Below are 18359 nucleotides of genomic sequence, written 5' to 3'. Positions count from 1 at the left end.
TTGCTGATAGCTCATAAGATATGCATATTCTAGCCCATGTTCGCTAGACTTTATTGCTTCGAATACTTGTTCCAGTCAAGTTCCTGAATACTGACCATTCCTCCTGGAACAACGTGTCTTATAGTTTCATTTAATGCCGACTGAAAGGCACGAACGAGCATGTAGACATACATAGTCCCATGTACAAGTTTTATTATCTGTTGTAATATATTGATAAACTAATGTTTGTGTTGCGATTGCCAGACAATCTTTCAAGTCCCTCGTAAGTGCGTACACGTGCATTTGTCCCAAGGAGACTGCTTATCAGGAACTATTTTATTTCCACTAAGCATGTAGCGTCTTCTGGCAGGAAGCACAAGCTCGCTTTACTACAGGGTGGGGAAGGATTCGGGCGAGCCGTTTCCAAAGGAAACATCGCAGAATTTGCCTGTAGCGATTTAAGTGAACCACAGAAAACTTAAATGTGGTTGTCTGGACGGCTGTATGAACCATCGTCCCCCTGAATGCGAGTCCAATGTGCTAACGACAGTCATAAGTGTGATGAGAAGAGATATATTACAAGGTAACAACATTTGAATTTCAGGCTTCCAAAATTAAAAAGAAGTGCATCAATTCATCTCCTCAGTAGGTATTGCAATGAATTGCGAATACATAGAAAGAAGGATCCTTTATTGTATGATTATATGATAGCAGAACAAACACTGGTAGCAGTTACTTCTGTAAAATATCTGGGAGTATGCGTGCGGAACGATTTGAAGTGGAATGATCATATAAAATTAATTGTTGGTAAGGCGGGTACCAGGTTGAGATTCATTGGGAGAGTGCTTAGAAAATGTAGTCCATCAACAAAGGAGGTGGCTTACAAAACACTCGTTCGACCTATACTTGAGTATTGCTCATCAGTGTGGGATCCGTACCAGGTCGGGTTGACGGAGGAGATAGAAAAGATCCAAAGAAGAGCGGCGCCTTTCGTCACAGGGTTATTTGGCAACCGTGATAGCGTTACGGAGATGTTTAATAAACTCAAGTGGCAGACTCTGCAAGAGAGGCGCTCTGCATCGCGGTGTAGCTTGCTCGCCAGGTTTCGAGAGGGTGCGTTTCTTGATGAGGTATCAAATATATTGCTTCCCCCTACTTATACCTCCCGAGGAGATCACGAATGTAAAATTAGAGAGATTAGAGCGCGCACGGAGGCTTCCAGACAGTCGTTCTTCCCGCGAACCATACGCGACTGGAACAGGAAAGGGAGGTAATGACAGTGGCACGTAAAGTGCCCTCCGCCACACACCGTTGGGTGGCTTGCGGAGTATCAATGTAGATGTAGATGAATGTAGATGTAGATGTAGGCATCCAATTTCAGCATCGAATCTGTAGAACACCAGGTCCCACAAAGCAGCCTTTTCAATGAAAGCAATGATGCACAATGGTATTGACATGGCCTTTTGAGAATCATAAAAAAGGAACTTTGGAGTCTTCTTTGTGTATGAACCACAAAATTAGTAACGCAGGGAATGAAATAAGGAGGGGAATCAGCATATTTAGAATATTCCTGAAGATATTTAAAATATCACAATTTTGCATTGCTCGCTTTTCGAACCACTTCCCAGACACTGATGCCGCTTGGGCACATCCTGTGACGAATCTTGTGGAATATGCTTTGTGGCTTATGTCAGAACACGGCCGCAAAAATGGTTTCATGAATGTATCACCATTACAATTTAAGCTGGGTGAACATTAACTGGTTTCAAAACACAACCTCTAGTTCCGTGCTCTTAAAAATGAGAGTATTCCTTTCACTGACTTAATCAAAGTTTACATACATAACAGCGCCATTTATTATTGAGTCAAGTAATTTTATTTCCCGTTTTCACTTGTCGTCTTATATCATGTACAGCTTTTCGTAAAGCAAGCCCATGCTTTGTTATAGTTAAACGGGATCATATAAACAAGCTCTCATTTGAAATATAATCCAGCCATCCATAGTCATGAGGCCTGATGCAATCGAGCCAATAAAATTAATTTTGGTCCTGCCAGCCGCTGAATACAGAAAGACAGCATACTTGTATGATAGCTTTTAGAAGAATTTCTTGTTTCCAGTCTCTTTTTAGACTTAACTCTTGAGTTATTTCGCACTGTTATTTCAGGAGATGTATTCGTGTTTGTAGGCATTGGAGTGCGCGCATCAGAACACCCCAGAGTTGAGCTGCTGCTACTGTTACAGAATGTGGGATCCATACATCATACAAAAATAGATGTATGTACATACAGAGTGTAAGGGGTATAAGTGCAGAGATTTTTATATGTAGTACCTTAGTATCAACACACATCAGTGTGTTGTTTATTTTTTCTCTGAGTTGAACAGTATTCCCACAAACATGTCACAAACTTTCTGACCTAATGTTGGTGCAAGGCCGTAACTGCAGCTCTAAGGGGACTACTACTCTTGAGTACAGACTAGCATCCACGTGTCCACAGTTCAAGACTTCCCTGCTGCCCACGGGGAAAATGGGCATTAATGGCTTGCTTGTGCCACATGTATGTCGAGGTACTACCCTACCTAAAAACATAGAAGTTGAAACAGTTGTAATTATCAATCTGCAAATGATGTAAAAACAGATGTAATGTTGTTCAGCACACTGTTGAAAAAGCAGTGTGACCTATGATGTGCAAATACCCGTACTTAACTCGTCTAGCATTTGAGAATAAGACACTTAAATACTTGCAACAAACTACACTCTCGATTTCAAACATTTATAATATTTTTTCTTGCTGACAATACACAAAAAATGATGAAACGAAAAATGCTTGCTTATAACTTACTACATTTTCGCTGTTCGTGCAGTAAAACTGACGCATGAAGCTTTTTGTTTTAATTTATTACATCTTTAGTACTAACTGCTTTCTCGACATATTTTCCAGTCAGTATTCAAATTTACCACTGAATGTACTACAAAAATAGTAACATTGTATTACCCACACTTCGGGAGATATCATGTCATCAACACTGAGATGCGTAAAAAACTCCTACATCATGCATGACGTTTTAAATTTTTACGTTTTACTACTATGTCTATTCGCAAAATGTTTCGCAGACAGTATCCAAATATACCACTCATTGTATTCGCAAATTTGTATTATTGTACAGTGCATAGTTCAGGTGATATGACGCCACAAATGTAGAGCTGCACGAAAACGAAATCGCAGAGCGTAATTCGCTAGAGATACAGGTGAAATACGTGTACAAATACGTGTGAAATATGTTAAATATATGTGATATGTATTTGACATGTGTGTATGGGGACAAAGCCATCAGTAAAAAGCTCATCCTAAACCCGTGGAACGATTTCAACCAAATTTTTTACACATATTAGTTACGATCTGGGAAGAAATACTGTGGTGGTAACAACCACCAGCCTTCTATTGGGGTGAGCGTGATAACACGGAGAGAGAAGGGGGAGCAGGAGATGGACAGACAACGAGGAGGAAGGAGATGCGAAGAGATATGGGGAAGGAGGACATAGACACAGAGACAGAAGGAGGCAATGAACAGAGAAAGGAAAGAGGAGGAAATGGACAGAAACAGGGGAAGGAAGAGATATGCAGAGGAAGGAGGAGGGGGAGATGAACAGACAGAAGGGGAGGAGGGAATGGACACAGAAAGGGAAGAGGAGGAGATAGACAGAGAAAGGAAAGCAGAGGAGATGAACTGTAAAAGGTGGGAGGAAGTGACAGAAAGAGAGGAGGGAGGAAAATGCTGACTGCGAGAGGGGAGAGGAGTAGATGGGCAAAGCGAGAGCTGTGGGGGAGATGGAATTGGAGGGAGGAGAAGGAGGCTGGCAGAAGGGGGACGTGCAGATGGACAGAGGGGGAGGAACAAATTGAGAGAGAGGGTGGGGAGGAAGAGGTGGACATAGAGTGAGGCAGGAGGAGATGGATAGAGGGGGTGGGGGTGGAGGAAGAGATGGACTAACAGAAGACTGGAATAAATACATAGCCTGGCAATGCCAGGAGCTCAGCTACTACGGATACAATTTCATGCTCACTACTTACCCTCTGAAGCACTCCCCAAGATGGCGCCAGCTTATATTCAGAGCCCTGAAAACGAAAATACCCACATTAAGTTTCTACACAGGTGAAACAGTATATGCTTTGGCAGTTGCAAATGTTATTAATAAGCAAATACCACAAGATATAGTGCCGGTATTCATTTACTTTCCTTTGCTACAAGTACAAGTGAGTTAATACAAAGCTTAAGGCAACACGTAGAAGCTGCCCGATAAGTAGGGACGAATATTAAATGGCTATAGAAGACACAAAACTTATTGAAAATGTAATATTTTTTTACAAACGCATTAAGTAACTTGCCCATTTACATGAGAAATTATATCCTCCTTATGAGCATGCAAGACCGCGCAGCAACGAGCAATGCGCTCTCTGAAGTTCTAGATGACGCGTTTGCAAACATCTCGTGGGATGCGGTTAATAACACTTTTAATTTCATCCTTCAGTTGCTATGTTGATTGCGGTTTGTTCACGTACACTTCTGATTCCACAACTACACCAAAAAGGTCACAAGGCATAAGATCGCACCTCTGACAGGCCATTCCTGGTTGTCAGGCAGAGACAATTTTTTGAGGAAACTTTTGATACCACAAAACAATAGATTCACGGGATGTGTGACATGTCTTGATGAAACCAAAAATCGTCGTTTTCATCTATAATAGGGTGAAACCAATCAGAAAGCATGTTTCGCTAACGGTGGCCGTTCATAGTGACGGCAACTCCCTCATCATTTTCAAAGAAGTACAGACCGATAACTCCTCCTGCCCAGAACCCACACCACACAGTCGTGCGTTGTGGATGCGTCTCGTCTTCCACAGTCACTCGCGGATTTCCGTTACTCCAAATTCCGCAGTTCTGCTTATCGACGCATTTACAGAGGTGGAAGTCTGCCTCATCTATGAAAATTATTTTTGTGAAGTTCTCGTTCTGTGCTTGTCGAGCCAAGACCCATTAAAGCAAATCGATGTCTGTTTCCAGGCTCTGCAGACTTCAACTCTTGCTTAAGTTCAATCTTGTACGCCTGCGTTTCCAGATCTGTTGAAAGGATTTCATACAGTGAACTTGGTGACAAATTCAATTGCTGAACTCGACGGTAAACCCATTTCCTGAGCCTTACGGTCACATTGTCACGCACGACAGCAATGTTTTTTTGTCTTTGACCAACACACGTTCGTCCTGTTTTCTTAACGTCTGAAACGGAACCCTTGGTCTCAAACTTCCGCATCAACTTCCGAATAGATGATCCGGTTGGATTAGCATTACGTCCGAGTGTCACACGCAATTCACGAACGGTTGCCATGGGACTCTCGCTGTTTTAGTAATAACTTTTTATCACTTGCCTAAGTTGCTCAGTAGTCATCTGTTCCAGGACGAAAACAAACATCAAACGACAACACAAAAGCTATTAGGTTTTTAATGGGAAGGTGCTTTGGGGGTAAAGAGGATAGCAACAACACGTCCAACCCGGCTTGACATCGACACGAACTGATATCGGAAGGCAGCTGAGGGTGCAATCCTGCAACTACACTGCGCATAAAAGGGTATCAGTTATACGAAACTCCCTAAATGTCTCCCATTGCGACGCGTAAAACCAGAGCTCCGAAGGTCACGTGAGTTGTAAGGTGGATTAATTACGTCACATTGGCACCAAATTCCACCACAATTCTGCCCAACGCCATCGTGGAGGTGGTACACCGTGGGAATGTTGTCACACTCCCTTTTACCCACAATTCATCCCTTCTTTTGAGACCTCTGGGATTTGCGGTGGAAGTCAGAACTGCAACACCGAGCGTTGAAATCATAGGGTTTTCTTGCGAATGGCTGAGAAAAACATTTCAGACACACCACTCCCCATAATCGAGACGACAATCCCTTCCCGAGTGGCATAGAGGGGTGTCAATGAAACAACACCTTCCTGTGATGCGTTGATTCCACGACAGTTCGCATTATACTGAACAATGGTATGATGTTCTTAATAACATTCGACACTTCTCACTCCCCTCGTACGATTCATCCCCACTCTAAGGACATCGTTTGGCTGCAACCACACCGCACGTGCTACGACCCTAGTCTGGAGTGTAGTGCAACCGCAACTTTTTCTTTGCTACACACAATGGGACCGCTAGGGAGGGCACACTAGAGCAGCCGCGAGGCACCACTTAGCTACATGGGAAAGCGCGTGGCTGGCACCGAGGGGGTTGCCGGAGTGGGGGTGTGGGAGGAGCGGGACTTTAGCGGGACCCTCTGCCGTTTTCTTCACGCACAGGTCAGCGCTGCACCTCAGAGTGATCATGTCACAGTAGGGCGCGAAACAAGAGAGCTTTCCAAGTGCAAACACCCTTTGCTGCTTCGGACCACGTTCACATATCGTCGAAATGTTTTGCACATTTCTTAGTAGTCTCACGCAGTGTACTAAAGCAGAACTTTGGTTCGCACTGCACTCCAAAGGGGTCAGATCACGTTCAGTGAGGTTGCGGTCCCACGATGTCTTTAGGGAACGGATGAATAGTCAAGGGTGGGTCATCAGTGTCGAACGTTGTCGAGAGCGTCGTCCTGTTGCTCATCACACTGCCAGCTGTCGTTTAGGACGGCCAAATATGTGGGAATCGTCGCCCCAGGCGATGAGGTGGTCCCATTCCCACCGTCTGCACCTCCTCCTGACGGGATTTTCGTACCGAATCTGGGCAGCGGTGTGTCTGAAACGTTTTCCTCGGCCACTCGTAAGAAAACCGCCCGATTGAAACGCTGGGTGTTCAAGTTCATTCTTCCATTTACAATTATTTCGCATATCACAAAACGGATGTTGGACTTGTTGACTCCCTGTTGTAGCCTATGACGACAGGGTGTAGACAGAGCGCCTTACGCTAGTCCTACTTCTAGTAACAGGAAGAATAGTACAGCTACAGGTCTGGACTTCATTATAACTTCACTGTCTTCCTCTGTTGCCACAGCAGTGGTGGCCGGTGTGACAACCGGCGGTGCCACAGACGCCGTCGCGCTCTGCCAGTCGCCACTGGCACTGACACAGGCGATGCACGTGACGCCGTTGTACGATTCTACACGGCCGACCGAACGGCATAGCCCGTCTGTCCTCCGGGGCACCAGTCTCGTGAAGCTGGTGGCATCCGGCTTGGCGTCGAGTGTGGCCCTTCCGAACCCAGCCATCCCGCATCAGCATGGCAGCTGCGGGATCCCGACCGACACGAAGAGCGACAGCGCCGAACGAAGAACCACAGCCCCGACTGGTCACGATTCTGCCTCTGTCAATGCTGAATGTTGTGGAAATTTCTCCCTCTCACAGGAGGCATAACACGATGTTCTCGCTAATAACCACATCTCAGACCTGATTTGTGGACGAGTTACTCGCTGCATAGCCTTAGCTTACTTACAGAATGTACATGGTTCTGCTCCTAGCTACATTTTGCGGCAGCGCTGCAACGTTGACCACCTGTCTCTAAAAAATCCCCATTGATATGTTGATCACCCTCTCTTCAAAGGCTCAATAATATTGAGATCTGGTGATTGTGATGGCCAGGAAACGTGCGACATTTCATCCTCGTGCTCACAGAACCAACGCCAGCTATGCAAACAGGGAAACTGTCGAATTGGATTAGGAAAACGCCATTAGAGAACAAATATTGTGCGTTGGGATGGACCTGATCAGCCAGAAAATCCTTGGCAGTAATGCGAGAATGCGGAGTAATCTTGGGGTCCACGAAATAACACGATGGGGCTGCCCCAATAATCACCAGACCCATGCTTCACTATTGGGACGAAAACACAGCCATTGCGTCATAGTTCAGGTTTTGTGGCTTCGTCGTCACGTCTTCCTGTTAACCGCATTTGCATCACTGATCAGTGGTTTTGCAGTTCCAACATGCCCTGCAGCTCCAGCCTGTGGAGCAGCCTCCGTGTTGTTTTGGGGCTGGCAGGGATCGTGAGTGCAATGCTCAGTTCTGCAGCGACTTTTGCAGCTCTTGTCCTCTAATTTTACGTCACAATTCTCTTCACGACTTTGTGGCACACTCACTCGACACACACCATCGTCCGCGCTGTGGCTTAGTGGGTGACATTTCTCCGCTTTCCCAGTATGCGTATATATCTTCTATAGGGTGCCTCTTGAAACACTCCATCTGCGTTGGTTATTACACGACCACCGATAATCTGCCAACGCTCGAATTCACTTAGCGCCCACATAACGCTCTCTCACCTACACAGAACACGATTGACTCCTGCGAACCGTTGAAGACACTCCACAGGCACCGCTCGTGGTCGAATACAACGGCGCAACCTGCGTGCTTGGCTATCGTCTGCATTTGTGTTCGAGCATACATTTGTCGCTGTGTTCCCCAATTTCTGTACAACCCCTGTATGAGTCAATGATGCCGCTAACTGTAGATTACACTTAAAGTAATCTTCAACTGGAATAGTAATAAATTTACTTACATGTCGACGTAAGATGCTGCTGTTGTGACAAGCTGCAAAGAAGAACAAAAAAACAGACTGGTTAGAATGAGAATTTGTTCGAGGAAATCCGAGATCAATGTGTTATCAAAGTCCTAGAAATTTTGCATTATTGTTAGCGCTATTCTTAATAACAGAATGTTGTGAAGCGCGTGTTTTGAACGATAATTTTAACTTAGTTTCACACTTTCACTTCCATTAAATGCTAAACTTGGGACACAGCCGATTTTGGCGAACTGATTTATATTTTTGCACATGGTTATTAATATGAAGTTTTACAGTTAATTCAAAAATGTCTCTAAATTCTAGACTACTTCGTTTGTTCTTGAATGTTTAGCCTCTACATTGAACACATTTTTGCGCGTCCCCAGACAACAGTAACAAATAATCTACGTATTATGAATTTCTTTTACCTGTACGTCATCGAATAACAGCACCTACGAACACAGACACTTTAATTCCTTAACGAAGGACTGTCATTCTCTTTCTCAGAACTTGCAGGCAGAATGAACACCGCAGTAAACAGGGGAGATTATTGCTCAGCAGCCACAGAACAACACCAGTACTGGACACGGAGGTTTGCGAGAGCACGGGTGACGAGAGGAGTTACTGGCAGTGAACTGATCTTACAGGGGACATTTTTCGCCAAGTGGGGGTTTTCTCGTCGGAAAATGAGCTTGTTACTTGAAGGCAACGGAAATCACTAAGGACTAATCATATCCGTAGTATTAAAAATCAGAGCTGGTCAGACAAAACAAGGACACACCACAGATAAAATCTTGCAGAAATGTGGCTCAGAGACAAGACCCTTACTTACAAATTCTTGTGTTCCTGTGCCTGATGTGAGAAAATTTCACAGAAACCTTGACGGGACCGATGACCGTAGCAGTCTGGTCCCTTTAATCCCACAAACCAACCAACCAAACCTTGACAGAAATTGTGGAATTGGAATAAATTTATTTCTGGAACAAAACGTCCATCTTAAAAATGATAAGGAATGCGGTCTTTGAATAACAGTGCAGCGTCTCACAGCGAAAGTCAAATACTTGCCCAAGACGTGGAATGTATCTTCTCTCTCTCTCTCTCTCTCTCTCTCTCCCTCACACACACGCACACACACACACACACACACACACACACACACACACACACACACTCACACACACACACACTCACACACACACACACACACACCCACCCTTTTTTTAAAAAAATCTTTCATTGTGCCTTTGTACTCTTATTAGATTAACGTGCACTGTTCTGTATCTTTGTTCTTCCATCCACATATATCTGTGCTTTTGTAATCTTAATTCTCCACTTCACACGGTAGAGTGGGCTCTTTTAGACTATAGAGGCTCGGTTCTTTTTCAGCCATCGAAACTGGCGAGGAGATAGTGAGTTAGCGGGTTCCCAATCACAAAATACAGTTACAGTCGACACTCGTCGGTACTGATAATCAGGAATTCTAGGTGGATTGGTGGACTGAAAATGCTGTTTATACATTCGTTCATTAAAAATAAAAAGCCTCAAATAATAAAATATCGCCAGCTGATATTTACTACGATCTCTCCAAGGCGTTTGACTGAGTAGATGATTTTATGTGCTGCACCAGTCCGTACATACATTCCTTTACTGAGGCAAATAGTCCTCTTAGAAAATGAGATGAAGAAATCTGGCATCTTATCTATGAAATCTGTTATCTGTTACGGCTTTTTCAGCAATAAGAAAGAAGGAGCAGATGCTATTGTTGGCTGTGAAAACCGGAGGCATAAGCTCATTACGCCGTGATATGTTTCTGTTGTATGATTATCAAAAACAGTGCCACGAGCCTCCATTTCCAGAGACAAAGAGGAAAGTTTAGGACTTTAATCTGAGACTTTAGCGATCAGGAACTTTATACTACCGACTTTCCTTCTCTTGCCTGCCAAATTCTGGTGGTAAAAAGTTTTTCCCCACACTAGCCACCATACAGACAAATTTTAGTATGAATCACTGTGGAATTAAAGGCAATGGATAAATATTTGCTGGGAAGAACAGGCAGTGTACGCAGGTTGATGGCATACGACGAACTATCTACCACCTTATGACTTCCTGTGTAGAATAAAGACCAAAATTTTCAATAACAAACTAATCTTTCATGCGAAGCCAAGGCCAGAGGTTATGATGCAATGGTCCTCGATCTGCCAAAACGTCGTTGCTACGACAAAAGCAATTGCAACGAAAACTTCAAAAATGGCTGGTTCAAATAGCTCTGAGCACTCTGGGACGTAACTTCTGAGGTCCTCAGTCCCCTAGAACTTAGAACTACTTAAACCTAACTAATCTAAGGACATTACACACTTCTATGCCCGAGGCAGGATTCGAACCGGCGACCGTAGCGGTCGCGCGGTTCCAGATTGAAGCGCCTAGAACCGCTCGGCCACCCAGGCCAGCTACCTTCCAAGTGACAACATCCCACCTCAGATTTAATCACAGTACGTTCTGCCTACCCCTGTATCGAATCAGTATGGGCCTTTATCCCTGCTCTGACAATGGGTCCGATGAAGGCGCCAACTGTATTTTGTCCTGTTATCTCCGAAGAGATCGTAGGACCGTGAACTTGCTGCAGATGTCGTCGAGAAACGTGCTCCTCAAGAGTCAGAAAAACTTTCTAGTGGGGAACGGTATAACCATATACGAGTACAGAGGCAACTTACAGAACATGAAACAAACATATAGACACACTTTTGGCTACATAAATTAACAAGTGATTAACGTGTCATAAAATTATCGTACTATCCTATGAGGCATTCATATAATAATTACTTTATCTGCAACTATCCGGTTAAATTAGTTCACTATTATATAATATTATTTTGTAGGAATGTCATTTAGCACGTTAAATCGCTTTTTATTTACTTGTTTGATGTGCGACCAGTTTCGCTTAAAAACCACTACCACACACAGAATTTTACTAAATGTAAGAGTTACATATAAAAATATACAATAAAAATACAATGTCAAGGGTATAATATTTATAACTAAAGTTACTTCAAATTGATGTATATTTCTTGCTGTTAACAGAAAGTTGCGCTGGTTAATGGTCCTCGACGGAAACAGGTCACACAGAAAACTGACAACAGCGTAATGTCTTACATGATATCATTCCTGCAATTTATAATGGCTGTAGAACACCATCCAGAATAAAACCTATTATTTGCCTCCTGAGGCGCACTTCATATGCACTGCATAAAACACGAGGTGTCCGACTAATGGGTTATGTACGGAGACCACTAAATTAAAAACATTATCTGTCTGGGCGGAAACTTGTATACATTTTGTTTTGTGCCTCAAAAATTTAGAGCATGAAAATTTCGGTTCTAGCGAGGAGCTGTTCCATACAGTAAGTTTGCTTATATTTAAAGCTGTTTCGAAATAAAACTATGTTGCAGTCCGAAAAGAAAATTTAGACTCAGCGGACCACTGTAACATTTATAATTACGTCGCTACTTGTCTTTAAGGGGAACATTCTGCTATGTAGTTGACATAAACCTGTATGGGTTACAGCTTCGCTAAAATGTGAACACATTTATGCGCCGCGTCAGCTGTAAGCCACACAAAGCACACTACCTATTCTTCTCACCGGAAACTGGTATTTATTCCGTTTACAAAACATGGTACCTGTCGCATTTGGAAGACCACAGCATTATGTAAGGCCAACGTGTTACACGCTTGCAACACAGCGATGGGAATTACCCACCTTCAGTTCCTTGGGCTAGGAAAACATTTAAGAGTAGAAATCAAACGTGGACATTTTACAACGCAATAAACTCCCTAGTTATCTTAAATTCAAAGAAATAGTATCGGGGCAATTGAGAGATTTATACCAAATAAATTAACAAATGACGGAGCTGATCCTCCTTGGTACACAAAACAGGTTAGAATAGTGTTGTAGAAACAACGAAACAAATATGCCAAATTTAAACAAACGCAAACTCCCCAAGGTTGGCGGTTTTTTACAGAAGCTCGAAATTTAGCGCGGACTTCAATGCGAGATGCTTATAACAGTCCCCACAACGAAACTTTGTCTCGAAACCTGGCAGAAAACCCAAAGAGATCCTGGTCGTATGTGAAGTATGTTAGCGGCAAGAAACAATCAATGCCTTCTTTGCGCGATAGCAATGGAGATACTATCGAAGACAGTGCTGCCAAAGCAGAGTTACTAAACACAGCCTTCGGAAATGCCTTCACAAAAGATGACGAAGTAAATATTCCAGAATTCGAATCGCGAACAGCTGCCAACATGAGTAACGTAGAAGTAAATATCCCCGGAGTAGTGAAGGGCCGCGCGGGATTAGCCGAGCGGTCAGGGCGCTGCAGTCATGGACTGTGCGGCTGATCCCGGCGGAGGTTCGAGTCCTCCCTCGGGCATGAGTGTGTGTGTTTGTCCTTAGGATAATTTAGGTTAAGTAGTGTGTAAGCTTAGGGACTGATGACATTAGCAGTTAAGTCCCATAAGATTTCACACACATTTGAACATTTAGTAGTGAAGGAACTTAAATCACCTAATAAAAGCAAGTCTTCTCGTGCAGACTATATACCATTTACGTCCCTTTCGGAGTATGCTGATGAATTAGATCCATACTTAACAATGATATACAACCGTTCGCTCAACGAAAGATCCGTACCCAAAGACTGGAAATTTGCACAGGTCACACCAATATTCAAGAAAGGTAGTAGGAGTAATCCACTAAATTACAGGATAATATCGTTAACGTCGATATGCAGCAGGATTTTGGAACATATATTGTGTTCGAACATTATGAATTACCTCGAAGAAAACGCTGTATTGACACACAGTCACCATGAGTTTCGAAAACATTGTTCCTGTGAAACACAACTAGCTCTTTAGTCACGTGAAGTGTTGAGTGCTACTGACAAGGGATTTCACATCGATTTCGTATTTCTGGATTTCCGGAAGGCTTTTGACTCGGTACCACACAAGCGGTTCGTAGTGAAATTGCATGCTTATGGATTATCGTCTCAGTTATGTGACTGGATTTGTGATTTCCTGTCAGAGAGGTCACAGTTCGTAGTAATTGACGGAAAGTCATCGAGTAAAACAGATGTGATTTCTGGCGTTCCCCAAGGTAGTGTTATAGGCCCTTTGCTCTTCCTTATCTATATAAACGATTTGGGAGAAAAAAATGGTTCAAATGGCTCTGAGCACTATGGGACTTAACTGCTGAGGTCACCAGTCCCCTAGAACATAGAACTACACATCCATGCCCGAGGCAGGATTCGAACGTGCGACCGTAGCGGTCGCGCGGTTCCAGACTGTAGCGCCTAGAACCGCTCGGCCACCCGGGCCGGCGATTTGGGAGACAATCTGAGCAGCCGTCTTCGGTTGTTTGCAGATGACGCTGTCGTTTATCGACTAATAAAGTCATTAGAAGATCAAGACAAACAGCAAGACGATTTAGAAAAGATATCTGAATGGCAGTTGACCCTAAATAACGAAAAGTGTGAGGTCATCAACATGAGTGCTAAAGGGAACTCGTTAAACTTCGGCTACACAATAAATCAGTGTAATCTAAAAGCCGTAAATTCAACGACATACCTAGGTATTACAATTACGAACAGCTTAAATTGGAAGGAACACATAGAAAATATGGGGAAGGCTAACCAAATACGGCGTTTTATTGGCAGGACACTTAGAAAATGTAACAGACCTACTAAGGAGACTGCTTACACTACACTTGTCCGTCCTCTTTTAGAATACTGCTGCGCTGTGTGGGGTTGTTACCAGATAGGACTGACGGAGTACATCGAAAAAGTTCAAAGAAAGGCAGCACGTTTTGTATTATCGCGAAATATGGAAGAGAGTGTCACAGAAATGATACAGGATTTGTTCTGGACATCATTAAAAGAAAGGCGTTTTTCGTTGCGACTGAATCTTCTCATGAAATTCCAATCACCAACTTTCTCCTCTGAATGCGAAAATATTTTGTTGATACCGACCTACATAGGGAGGAACGATCACCAAGATAAAATAAGGGAAATCAGAGCTCGTACGGAAAGACGTAGGTGTTCATTCTTTCCGCGCCCTATACGAGATTGGAATAACAGAGAACTGTGAAGGTGGTTCGATGAAACCTCTCCCAGGCACTTAAATGTGAATTGCACAGTATCCATGTAGATGTAGATGTAGATGAAACGGAAAACGAGATGAACTACGGTGGGTTTGAGGCCTGTGACGGAAAAACAGGAGTGGCATACCTAATAGTCTATTCTAAACAAAAATATTCCTTGTGACTATTCCGGAAATTGCCTCAGATTTCAGTGCTGGTCCATCAACAAGAGTCAGCGTGCGAACCATTCAAGGAAACATCATCGTGTACACTTGACGTCAGCACGACACAAAGCTGTACACCTCGTGTGGGCCCGTCAACACCGACATTGGACAGTTGATGACTAGAAACATGTTGCCTGGGCGGACGAGTCTCGTTTCAAATTGTATGGAGCGGATGGACGTTTACGGCTATGGAGACAACCTCATGACCCGTTGATCCCGTATGTCAGCAGGGGAGTGTTCAAGCTGACGAAGGCTCTGTAATGGTGTGGTGAGTGTGCAGTTGGAGTGATGGGACGCCTGATACGTCTAGATGTGACTTTGACAGGTCATACATCCGTAAGCATCCTGTGTGATCATTTGCATCCATTCATGTCCATTGTGCATTCCAACAGATTTGGGCAATTCCAGCAGGACAATGCGACATCCCACACGTCTAGATTTGCTACAGAATGGCTCCAGATATACCCTTCTGAGTTTAAACACTTCCGCTGGCCACCAAACTCCCCAGACATGAACATTATTGAGCATATCTGGGATGCCTTGACACGTGCTGTTTGCAAGAGATCTCCACCCCCCTCGCACTCTTACGGATTTATGGACACCCCTGCAGGATTCATGGTGTCAGTTCCCTTCTGCACGACTTCAGATATTAGTCGAGACCATGCCACGTCGTGTTGCGGCACTTCTGCGTGCTCATTGGGGCCCTACATGATATTAGGCAGGTGTACCAGTTTCTTTGTCTCTTCAGTCTAGTATGTTTGGAAGTGTAATACTAGGAAGCCGTAACACACTACTCACCTCGATGTACAAACTCCGCTAGCTCAGCGAGAAAATACAGAATCACTGCACTTGAACTGCAAGAGCGCGGTCTTCTGCGATCCGATTGTCTTTTCACAGGCTGAGCGAAGTAACCATGGTTTCCACCTGGCATTGTTGCCAGCGATCGGAATCCACACAGGAGTGCTTTGACCACGGATGCGTGGCTTCGCCAGCTGCCATAAATCACTGAAAGTAGTACAACCGTGTTCCTAACCCAGTCAATAAACGCTATTAGAGGGGAGAGAAACGATTTTTTAGTCTTTCGCAGTTTGAGATGGGTTTCTCTGTTCGATGAATCCTGTAGCGTTAGAATGCTGAATGAATGCAGTTGATATTCCAACCAGCTACGTACTGCTCTTATACTTACGCTCTTAATGTTATAACGCCAGAATTTAATACTGGAAATTTTCGCAATTGCATACACGGTGGTGTTATCGTTAGCTACAGAGCAACTGTTCTCCTGGCATTAAGAAATGGTTTCTGTATCTGTACCCACAGCTATGTCAGGCAAGTTACTGTGTCGTGTTTTGTGGAGAGTACAAAGTATATGAGTATCGTTTCCCCTTCTGTCCCACATGCAGATGGTGAGTGCGAAATGCGACTTTCGGTGCGCCTAGAATCTTATAGTCAATACGGCGCTGAGTATTACATGTACAAGGAAGAAACGGGACTTGCGGCTCTGTTTGGGGCATCTGCTGTCGCAGTTGCAAGACGAAGCCTTTCCGTAATGCGAAAAAATGTCTGTGTCGCACTTCTGACTGGAGACTGTTGAGCAGAAGTGTCGCACTTCTGACTGGAGACTGTTGAGCAGAAGTGCGACACTGAGCGCTGACTAAACACTGCAATGAGGAATCGTCCAATTATCCTTTGAATCTCGCGTCTCTCTCTCTCTGTTATATCTGTTCAGTTTGTTAAGGTTTTCAGAATGTGTGGAATCGCCTGTACACAACGCATCAGAAACTGTCGTACCGATGGTATTGATTATAAAGATCAGAATACGCATACAATAAGGCTTGGAAGATACATCGACTGTGTGTCAAAGAAGTAAAGTAGGTAACATACAGTACAGTGGAATTATCGTTTCTTTACATAAAACACTGGACAGAAAATCTTTTTATCGTTTACCCTCTACGCTGCCCTCCAGTACTAAATTTGTGATCCCTTGATGCCTCAGAACATGTTCTACCAACCAGTCCCTTCTTCTTGTCAAGTTGTGCCACAAACTCCTCTTCTCCCCAATTCTACTCACTACCTCCTCATTAGTTATGTGATCTACCCATCTAATCTTCAGCATTCTTCTGTAGCACCACATTTCGAAAGCTTCTATTCTCTTCTTGTCCAAACTATTTATTGTCCATGTCTCACTTCCATACATGGCTACACTCCATACAAATACTTTCAGAAACGACTTCCTAACACTTAAATCAATACTCGATGTCAACAAATTTCTCTTCTTCAGAAACGCTTTCCTTGCCATTGCCAGTCTACATTTTATATCCTCTCTACTTCGCCCATCAGTTATTTTGCTCCCCAAATAGCAAAACTCCTTTACTACGTTAAATGTCTCATTTCCCAATCTAATTCCCTCAGCATCACCAGACTTAATTCGACTACATTCCATTATCTTTGTTTTGCTTTTGTTGATGTTCATCTTATACCCTTCTTTCAAGACACTATCCATTCCGTTCAACTGCTCTTCCAAGTCATCTGCTGTTTCTGACAGAATTACAATGTCATCGGCGAACCTCAAAGTTTTCATTTCTTCTCCATGGATTTTAATACCTACTCCGAACTTTTCTTTTGTTCCCTTTACTGCTTGCTCAATATACAGATTGAATAGCATCGGGGAGAGGCTACAACCCTGTCTCACACCCTTCCCAACCACTGCTTCCCTTTCATGTCCCTCGACTCTTATAACTGCCCTCTGGCTTCTGTACAAATTGTAAATAGCCTTTCGCTCCCTGTATTTTACCCCTGCCACCTTCAGAATTTGAAAGAGAGTATTCCAGTCAACATTGTCAAAAGCTTTCTCTAAGTCTACAAATGCTAGACACGTAGGTTTGCCTTTCCTTAATCTTTCTTCTAAGATAAGTCGTAGGGTCAGTATTGCCTCACGTGTTCCAACATTTTCCGGAATTCAAACTGATCTTCCCCGAGGTCGGCTTCTACCAGTTTTTCCATTCGTCTGTAAAGAATTCGCGTTAGTATTTTGCAGCTGTGACTTATTAAACTGATAGTTCGGTAATTTTCACATCTGTCAACACCTGCTTTCTTTGGAATTGGAATTATTATATTCTTCTTGAAGTCTGAGTGAATTTCGCCTGTCTCAAACATCTTGCTCACCAGATGGTAGAGTTTTGTCAGGACTGGCTCTCCCAAGGCCGTCAGTAGTTCTAATGGAATGTTGTCTACTCCCGGGGCCTTGTTTCGACTCAGGTCTTTCAGTGCTCTGCCAAACTCTTCACGCAGTATCATATCTCCCATTTCATCTTCATCTACATCCTCTTCCATTTCCATAATATTGTCCTCAAGAACATCGCCCCTATATAGACCCTCTATATACTCCTTCCACCTTTCTGCTTTCCCTTCTTTGCTTAGAACTGGGTTTCCGTCTGAGCTCTTGACATTCATGCAAGTGGTTCTCTTTTCTCCAAAGGTCTCTTTAATTTTCCTGTAGGCC

The sequence above is a fragment of the Schistocerca serialis genome, chromosome 8 (assembly GCF_023864345.2).
Source record: "Schistocerca serialis cubense isolate TAMUIC-IGC-003099 chromosome 8, iqSchSeri2.2, whole genome shotgun sequence".
NCBI classification, from domain to species: domain Eukaryota; kingdom Metazoa; phylum Arthropoda; class Insecta; order Orthoptera; family Acrididae; genus Schistocerca; species Schistocerca serialis.
Note: the sequence above shows the minus strand (reverse complement) of the source record.